Below are 8,879 nucleotides of genomic sequence, written 5' to 3' on the forward strand. Positions count from 1 at the left end.
ACATTTAAAATGGTTAAGGTAAGAGTTATGGTTAAGATTAGGGTAATAGTAGGGGTTAAGGTTAGGGTTTAGGGTAGGGGTTAGGGTAGGGCTTTCCCAAGGATACCGGATAGCACTGACCATTACCGCTCCCCCTTCCGTATCATGATAGACTCCCGATTGGTCAGCGTCACCCACCTTCTGTCCGCTGAAAAGTCAGTTCTCACTTTTAGACGAAAGAGGGGACACAAAACGAGTGTTTTGTTGATATTAGCACGCCTCAGCACGGGAAACACTCTTTTCATGCCACTTCGAATACCGAAGCAACTTCTTCATAGCAGGTTAGGAGACTGAGGTTAAGGTTAGGAAAGGGGTTAGGGTTAGCGAAAATCACTTCTTATCGAAGTGGCTTAAATAGTGTGTCCCCCACAGCACAGCTGATAAAGTTGAGAAGACTTCTAGCTAAGGTAAACTGCTTCAAAGCTTTATTACTAATTCTGGCGTTTACAACATTAGAGAATGATTTGGATAGTCAACCCCCACTTTTTTCTACTCAAAATGCGGGTGTGCAAGCCAGTTACTGCTAGCTATCTAGCAACCTGTTAGCTTAGCCAGAGTGGTATCAAAGACAGTAAACTCCGCGGTGGTATAGACGGGTTGGCCGACAACGTCACAAAAATGATGCGCGTGCATCGAGCCTGTGCTGCAGATTAAAAGGTGTGAGATTAATACAAAGCATGAATTGAGTTTAAGTTTTTGTATGTTTATTCTGTTACTCAGTAGGTGATTGATAATAACATTTTTAATATTTTAAATAAAACATCAGTCATTAATGATCTAGAATGAAATTACTAAAACGTAAATTTGAAAAGGAGTGCAGTGTCATCATTTGCTGTCTGTCTTTTTGGACCCTGTCACATCCATAACGCAGAACGTCACATCCATAACGCAGAACGTCACATCCATAACGCAGAACGTCACATCCATAATTTTCCTTTAGCGTTATTATGAAAGTGCAAATATTTATATAATTGTTGAGGTATGCAGCACTCTAATTCGCAATGAAAATAGTGTTTTTCAAATAAAGAATTGTAGATGCATTTTTTTAGCACATTTGTACATTAATGGTTGGTTAAGACGGGACCCACGAGTGCACTTTGATAGCCTATGCAATAACTATTCAAATGACCAGTGATTTCTTGGTTCTTTGAGCTACACTGCATTTTCAGATGACAACGAAAGTATTACGATGAAGTTTGGTGAAGAAATCTTTAATATATAAACAGTAATTTTTTCACAGAGCACATCCATAATGCAGAATGTCACATCCATAATGGTACATTTTCCTCTCTAAAGTTTATATGACAATTTCTATATTTTCATCATTGTTGTTTTTGTGTGTTGCCAAGCCTTTATTTTCAAAGTGACTATTAATATTTTACCCTAAGACTTTGACATTCAAAGATGTTTGGGGCGGCAGGTAGGTTAGTGGTTAAGAGTGTTTTGCTAGTAACCGAAAGATCGCTGGTTCTAATCCCCGAGCGGACTAGGTGAAAAATATGTCGATGTGCCCTTGAGCAAGGCACTTAACCCTAATTGCTCCTGTAAGTCGCTCTGGATACGAGCGTCTGCTAAATGACTAAAATGTAATGTAAATATTTGCTGATGTGTCTATTCTCCCCAAAATGCCTGTCCATTTCCGTCACATCCATAACACAAGTTCTGTTGTTCTGTTACTTCAAACTGGTATTACTTAGAACTTTTTATTTTTATGTCTACACTTCCCCCATAATTAATAGCATACCATTTTCATGAATTATGCTAAAATGTAGAATTGACAAACAGTTGTATTTTACTTCTTTTTCTAACATTAGAAAACAGCACATGAATCGGATTCAGCATCGACAGACTCTGTTGATTCTTGAACCCCTAAACAGCAGAGCTGCTACAAACGCTAAAACCAGGAAGAGTCTGACCATTTCTGTACACCAATCTAGAATAACAGTGTTCGAAAGATGTGCTAGTTCTTTCCTTGATTTACTTTCTACAATGAAATCAGGGGAGAGCGCGAACGCAGTCCCCCACTACCAGAAATTATGCAATCGAGATTTCCACATTTGGGAAATTCGCGTCGAGTCTACAGTAGCGCAACGACTGTAGACAGTTACGCGTTCTGTTTGGTCTAGAGTCTACAGTCACTGTAGACTCTAGACCAATCAGAACGCGTAACTGTCTACAGTCGCTTGCGTCACTTGAAAAAAAATCTCATTAGCAGCCTCGCAAAAATCGCATTAGCCCCGTATTTGGACCCGACTTTCGCTCATTACTTTATTCGTATATCATTCATTGTCTTGGGATTTGGTGGAAGTTATCTGAGACCCTTGGAGACCTTAACCAACGTTTTTGTTTTGTGCGAATTGCATGTATATTGCATGTATATTGCGGGCTCGGGCTTCTTGGGCCGGACAGCGGACTCGGGCTGCTTGGGCCGGACAGCGGGCTCGGGCTTCTTGGGCCGGACAGCGGGCTCGGGCTGCTTGGGCCGGACAGGGGGCTCGGGCTTCTTGGGCCGGACAGGGGGCTCGGGCTGCTTGGGCCGGACAGGGGGCTCGAACTGTTTGATTGTGTCTGTGGGAATTTTCCAAACAAAGTTGTTTTGTATAATTTTTAAATTTTTTACGGTTTCATGTCTGTTTACTCTGTAACTCCCCTACCTTCAACAGCCTGGCTTGCAGCTAACAGTTCACTGTCGTCCCCTGGCCATGATGAAGGATCACACTTGGAGGTGCTTGCCTGCGGTTGCTGGACAACAAAATTTATTGTAACTATATAGATTTTATGATGTACCAGCTTTTAATTATCAAAAGCAAACAAAAACATTTAGTGATTAAAATATCTCTAATATGAAAATAATTTACCATGCTATTCTGCTCTTCCCATTACATACAACTTACTTGCTCCTTGTCAACAATATATTTCCTGAACCGCTTCATCTGCACACTTGTGATGTGGGTCACTGGTGTGTGCAGCCACCTCCTCACAGAACTGTATGCTTTCTTTATTATCTCCTTCTCCTCCTCACTGAATAGCTCTGGCCTGTCCTTTTGGGTGGGGTACTTGCTGTAGAGAGTCCACATCTCCTGAAAGGTGCTTTCCTCAAACCCTCTCTGACCGTAAATACACCTGTCGATGTTGGCCTCCAGGAGAATGCAGACTTGTGGGAAACTCTCTGCATATTCATTGAGGTAGTCTTTCACTCCCTGGTTCACTCTCTCTCCCTCCCTATGTTGAGTGGTCTCCTCTGATCTGTGCTTGTCAAGTATACTGCCATTTATTATAAGCATGCCATTAAAATTGTATAATAAATGCATTGCCTCCAATGGTATTAAATATAATATACTTACTACTTCAAGTAGCCCACATCGTTTTCCACAAGCCAGTGAAAAGATGCGTTTTCATACTGGCCAAATGGTATCACCAGCTTTCCCAGGCACAGCTGACGCGAAGGAGTGTGGATACCCTCCGCTCGAAGGAGCTTCTCTGCATGAGCCAAGGCTGTAGCCTGGTTCCGCAGCTCCTGTGGAGGTTTGGGAAAGAGCATCCTTTTCTCCCGATAGTAACGGGCCTCTTTTGTCGCCACCAATACGGCCTGCTGACGATATGGAGGGGCATCTGGGTTGATTACGCGGATTACTGGGCTCGCCATCTTCATTGACATACAAAACTGACAGTGACAGTAAACTCAGCAAGATCGTAACAGTGGGTCTCCGAAATGGCTCGATCAAGAGAAAAACTAGACCAATTCGCACAAAACAAAAACGTTGGTTAAGGTCTCCAAGGGTCTCAGATAACTTCCACCAAATCCCAAGACAATGAATGATATACGAATAAAGTAATGAGCGAAAGTCGGGTCCAAATACGGGGCTAATGCGATTTTTGCGAGGCTGCTAATGAGATTTTTTTTCAAGTGACGCAAGCGACTGTAGACAGTTACGCGTTCTGATTGGTCTAGAGTCTACAGTGACTGTAGACTCTAGACCAAACAGAACGCGTAACTGTCTACAGTCGTTGCGCTACTGTAGACTCGACGCGAATTTCCCAAATGTGGAAATCTCGATTGCATAATTTCTGGTAGTGGGGGACTGCGTTCGCGCTCTCCCCTGATTTCATTGTAGAAAGTAAATCAAGGAAAGAACTAGCACATCTTTCGAACACTGTTATTCTAGATTGGTGTACAGAAATGGTCAGACTCTTCCTGGTTTTAGCGTTTGTAGCAGCTCTGCTGTTTAGGGGTTCAAGAATCAACAGAGTCTGTCGATGCTGAATCCGATTCATGTGCTGTTTTCTAATGTTAGAAAAAGAAGTAAAATACAACTGTTTGTCAATTCTACATTTTAGCATAATTCATGAAAATGGTATGCTATTAATTATGGGGGAAGTGTAGACATAAAAATAAAAAGTTCTAAGTAATACCAGTTTGAAGTAACAGAACAACAGAACTTGTGTTATGGATGTGACGGAAATGGACAGGCATTTTGGGGAGAATAGACACATCAGCAAATATTTACATTACATTTTAGTCATTTAGCAGACGCTCGTATCCAGAGCGACTTACAGGAGCAATTAGGGTTAAGTGCCTTGCTCAAGGGCACATCGACATATTTTTCACCTAGTCCGCTCGGGGATTAGAACCAGCGATCTTTCGGTTACTAGCAAAACACTCTTAACCACTAACCTACCTGCCGCCCCAAACATCTTTGAATGTCAAAGTCTTAGGGTAAAATATTAATAGTCACTTTGAAAATAAAGGCTTGGCAACACACAAAAACAACAATGATGAAAATATAGAAATTGTCATATAAACTTTAGAGAGGAAAATGTACCATTATGGATGTGACATTCTGCATTATGGATGTGCTCTGTGAAAAAATTACTGTTTATATATTAAAGATTTCTTCACCAAACTTCATCGTAATACTTTCGTTGTCATCTGAAAATGCAGTGTAGCTCAAAGAACCAAGAAATCACTGGTCATTTGAATAGTTATTGCATAGGCTATCAAAGTGCACTCGTGGGTCCCGTCTTAACCAACCATTAATGTACAAATGTGCTAAAAAAATGCATCTACAATTCTTTATTTGAAAAACACTATTTTCATTGCGAATTAGAGTGCTGCATACCTCAACAATTATATAAATATTTGCACTTTCATAATAACGCTAAAGGAAAATTATGGATGTGACGTTCTGTGTTATGGATGTGACGTTCTGCGTTATGGATGTGACGTTCTGCGTTATGGATGTGACGTTCTGCGTTATGGATGTGACAGGGTCCAAAAAGACAGACAGCAAATGATGACACTGCACTCCTTTTCAAATTTACGTTTTAGTAATTTCATTCTAGATCATTAATGACTGATGTTTTATTTAAAATATTAAAAATGTTATTATCAATCACCTACTGAGTAACAGAATAAACATACAAAAACTTAAACTCAATTCATGCTTTGTATTAATCTCACACCTTTTAATCTGCAGCACAGGCTCGATGCACGCGCATCATTTTTGTGACGTTGTCGGCCAACCCGTCTATACCACCGCGGAGTTTACTGTCTTTGATACCACTCTGGCTAAGCTAACAGGTTGCTAGATAGCTAGCAGTAACTGGCTTGCACACCCGCATTTTGAGTAGAAAAAAGTGGGGGTTGACTATCCAAATCATTCTCTAATGTTGTAAACGCCAGAATTAGTAATAAAGCTTTGAAGCAGTTTACCTTAGCTAGAAGTCTTCTCAACTTTATCAGCTGTGCTGTGGGGGACACACTATTTAAGCCACTTCGATAAGAAGTGATTTTCGCTAACCCTAACCCCTTTCCTAACCTTAACCTCAGTCTCCTAACCTGCTATGAAGAAGTTGCTTCGGTATTCGAAGTGGCATGAAAAGAGTGTTTCCCGTGCTGAGGCGTGCTAATATCAACAAAACACTCGTTTTGTGTCCCCTCTTTCGTCTAAAAGTGAGAACTGACTTTTCAGCGGACAGAAGGTGGGTGACGCTGACCAATCGGGAGTCTATCATGATACGGAAGGGGGAGCGGTAATGGTCAGTGCTATCCGGTATCCTTGGGAAAGCCCTACCCTAACCCCTACCCTAAACCCTAACCTTAACCCCTACTATTACCCTAATCTTAACCATAACTCTTACCTTAACCATTTTAAATGTAAACTTCATTGGGGGTAGGGACATCCCAAGGATCTCGGATAGCACAGACCGAGCTGTAATTAACCTTCCTAAGGAGGGTTTTGTCTAGAAGAGAAACCGTTTTTGTCAAAATTGACTTTTCGTAGCAGGTTTAGGCAGTGGTGTAGTGCTATTTTTGGGGGGATAAATTAGTAAACGACGTCATTTCCTCAATCAAGGTTTGTCCTGACTGATGTAGCCCATTTAATCATCATTATAGAATATGAATATGCATAAAATGCATCCTCCAATTGTAACGTCTGTCTATGCCAACACATATTGTCTCAATAATATTTTCTATTTTGAATACCCTCAAACACCAAGTTAGGCATACTTAATTTCAAAATGGGCCATCATCACTGTCAATCAAGAATGACAATTCTTCACGTTTGATCAAATGTTTAAATTTAAATTTTACATTTACGTCATTTAGCAGACGCTCTTATCCAGAGCGATTTACAATGTAAAGGAATATTTTATTTTTTATTTTTTTATTTTTTGGGGGGGGTGGGGTAAGGGGGTGTAGGATTACTTTATCCTATCCCAGGTATTCCTTAAAGAGGTGGGGTTTCAAATGTCTCCGGAAGGTGGTGAGTGACTCCGCTGTCCCAGCGTCGTGAGGGAGCTTGTTCCACTATTGGGGTGCCAGAGCAGCGAACAGTTTGGACTGGGCTGAGCGGGAACTGTGCTTCCGCAGAGGTAGGCCAAATCACATTTTAATTGCCACATGCACCGAATACAACAGGTGTAGACATTACAGTGAAATGCTTACTTACAAGCCCTTAACCAACAATGCAAAGTAAAAAAATAAAAATAAAGTGTTAAGCAAAAAAATAAAAGCAAATAACTAAAGAGCAGCAGTAAAATAAAATAACAGTAAGGAGGCTATATACAAGGTGGTACCGGTACAGAGTCAATGTGAAATAACAGTAGGGAGGCTATATACAGGGGGTACCGGTACAGAGTCAATGTGCAGGGGCACCGGCTAGTCGAGGTAATTGCGGTAATATGTACATGTGGGTAGAGTTAAAGTGACTATACTTAAATAATAAACAGAGTAGCAGCAGAGTAAAAAAGGGGGACGGGGTGGGGGTGGGGGGGCAGTTCAAATTGTCCGGGTAGCCATGATTAGCTGTTCAGGAGTCTTATGGCTTGGGGGTAGAAGCTGTTGAGAAGCCTTTGGGACCTAGACTTGGCACTCCGGTACCACTTGCCGTGTGGTAGCAGAGAGAACAGTCTATGACTAGGGTGGCTGGAGTCTGACAATTTTGAGGGCCTTCCTCTGACACCGCCTGGTATAGAGGTCCTGGATGGCAGGAAGCTTGGCCCCAGTGATGTACTGGAATAAGGCTGTAACTTTTAGAATTGTTATAATCCATCAGATATTGACTGAATTATAGCACATAAAACATTTTACTGGCATGGACAAATAATGCAGTTCAGGGATTTTGATCATATTTCAGGTATTCAATGTATTGTCAAGTTTAACTTTTTTTTATTTGAATGCACTCATACACATTTTCTTATTGTACCAGTTTTTTACTTATTTATGTTAAAATATAGAAAATGATGTGCCTAATTTGCACGAATACGCTGGATATATTTGCATCTATGAAGACATTAACATAAAGGGGAGGAACAGGGCTGCAAGCACCAAACACTTGCTCTGTCTACCCTACCATCACTCACCGGCGCTGTCAAGACTGCCTCATTAATTACTGTTGTTGTCACGTTCTCTTGCATAATTCAACAGGTGTGTCAATAGCAGGACACCCTTTGATAAAAAGTCAACGGGCTTGGCTCGAGATGACACCTATCTAAACATCCTTTACATTTTTTGCGAGATGTGACATAATATCACTATAATCCAAGTGTTCATTTTCAGAAGTTTGCTTTCATTTCAGCGCATCTAATTTGTAAAAATGTCAACTGTATTAAATGATTGCTTTTTTCAACTCCACAAAAAATGAACACCCATCATAACACATTTATCTTTCTTTTCGTTCTTGTGATGTACTTGTCGAGACGGTGCATTAAATCCTAGACGAAGCTTTAGCGTTCTTATAGATTCAACTGAAAGCCTATGTATCCCATTGAACCTATTTCAGCCATTACCGGGGTGTGTTTGACAGGACATTACAAACATTTCCGCGGTCGGAACGTCAACGGGGGAAAACGACACAAGCAAGAGTATGAAAGAGTAGCAGGAGTGAAATTAAAGCAGCGAGATTTAAGTAAAGTTACAAGTGGATTTTGTACCCCTCAAACACAGGAAATAGATGGTTGAAAATGACAGATCTCAGGTGGGCGGGGCATGAGCGTTGCTAGAGCAACTCTTAGAACAGGGACAGGTGTGTGTGTGTGTGTGTGTGTGTGTCAGGGTTGTAGGATAAAGAGTTGGAACCGGTTCAGGCTGCATTATGTGTAATGTAATGGTACTGAGAGTCATGATAAAGGGCTAGCTCTGGTCCAACGTTAGTTAAGCCAACTCTCTGAAGTTCAGAGACATTCAAAGTTCCTTCATAGAAGCCGCTCCTCCGTAGGTATAATTCTGTGGGCATAATTCAGATAATGCATTTCATAACAACAAGATGCCAAGCGCTTCATGCCAAGCACTCTATCCGTGCCAGTAAAATGTTTTATGTGCTATAGTTCAGTCAATA

General features: G+C 41.1%; 1 long non-coding RNA gene across 1 annotated transcript; it reads right to left on the minus strand.

Moving 5' to 3' along the window:
- Nucleotides 1–2,473: 2,473 nt before the first annotated feature.
- Nucleotides 2,474–4,001, minus strand: LOC311123651. Its single transcript, XR_014612625.1, has 3 exons — nt 3,384–4,001; nt 2,694–2,781; nt 2,474–2,607 (listed from the first exon to the last, which is right to left on the minus strand). It is a non-coding gene; the product is annotated as an uncharacterized lncRNA (long non-coding RNA).
- Between the last annotated feature and the right edge of the window lie 4,878 nt (nt 4,002–8,879).

The sequence above is a fragment of the Coregonus lavaretus genome (genome assembly GCF_964263955.1).
Source record: "Coregonus lavaretus genome assembly, contig: HAP1_SCAFFOLD_690, whole genome shotgun sequence".
In the NCBI taxonomy this organism is placed as follows: Eukaryota; Metazoa; Chordata; class Actinopteri; order Salmoniformes; family Salmonidae; genus Coregonus; species Coregonus lavaretus.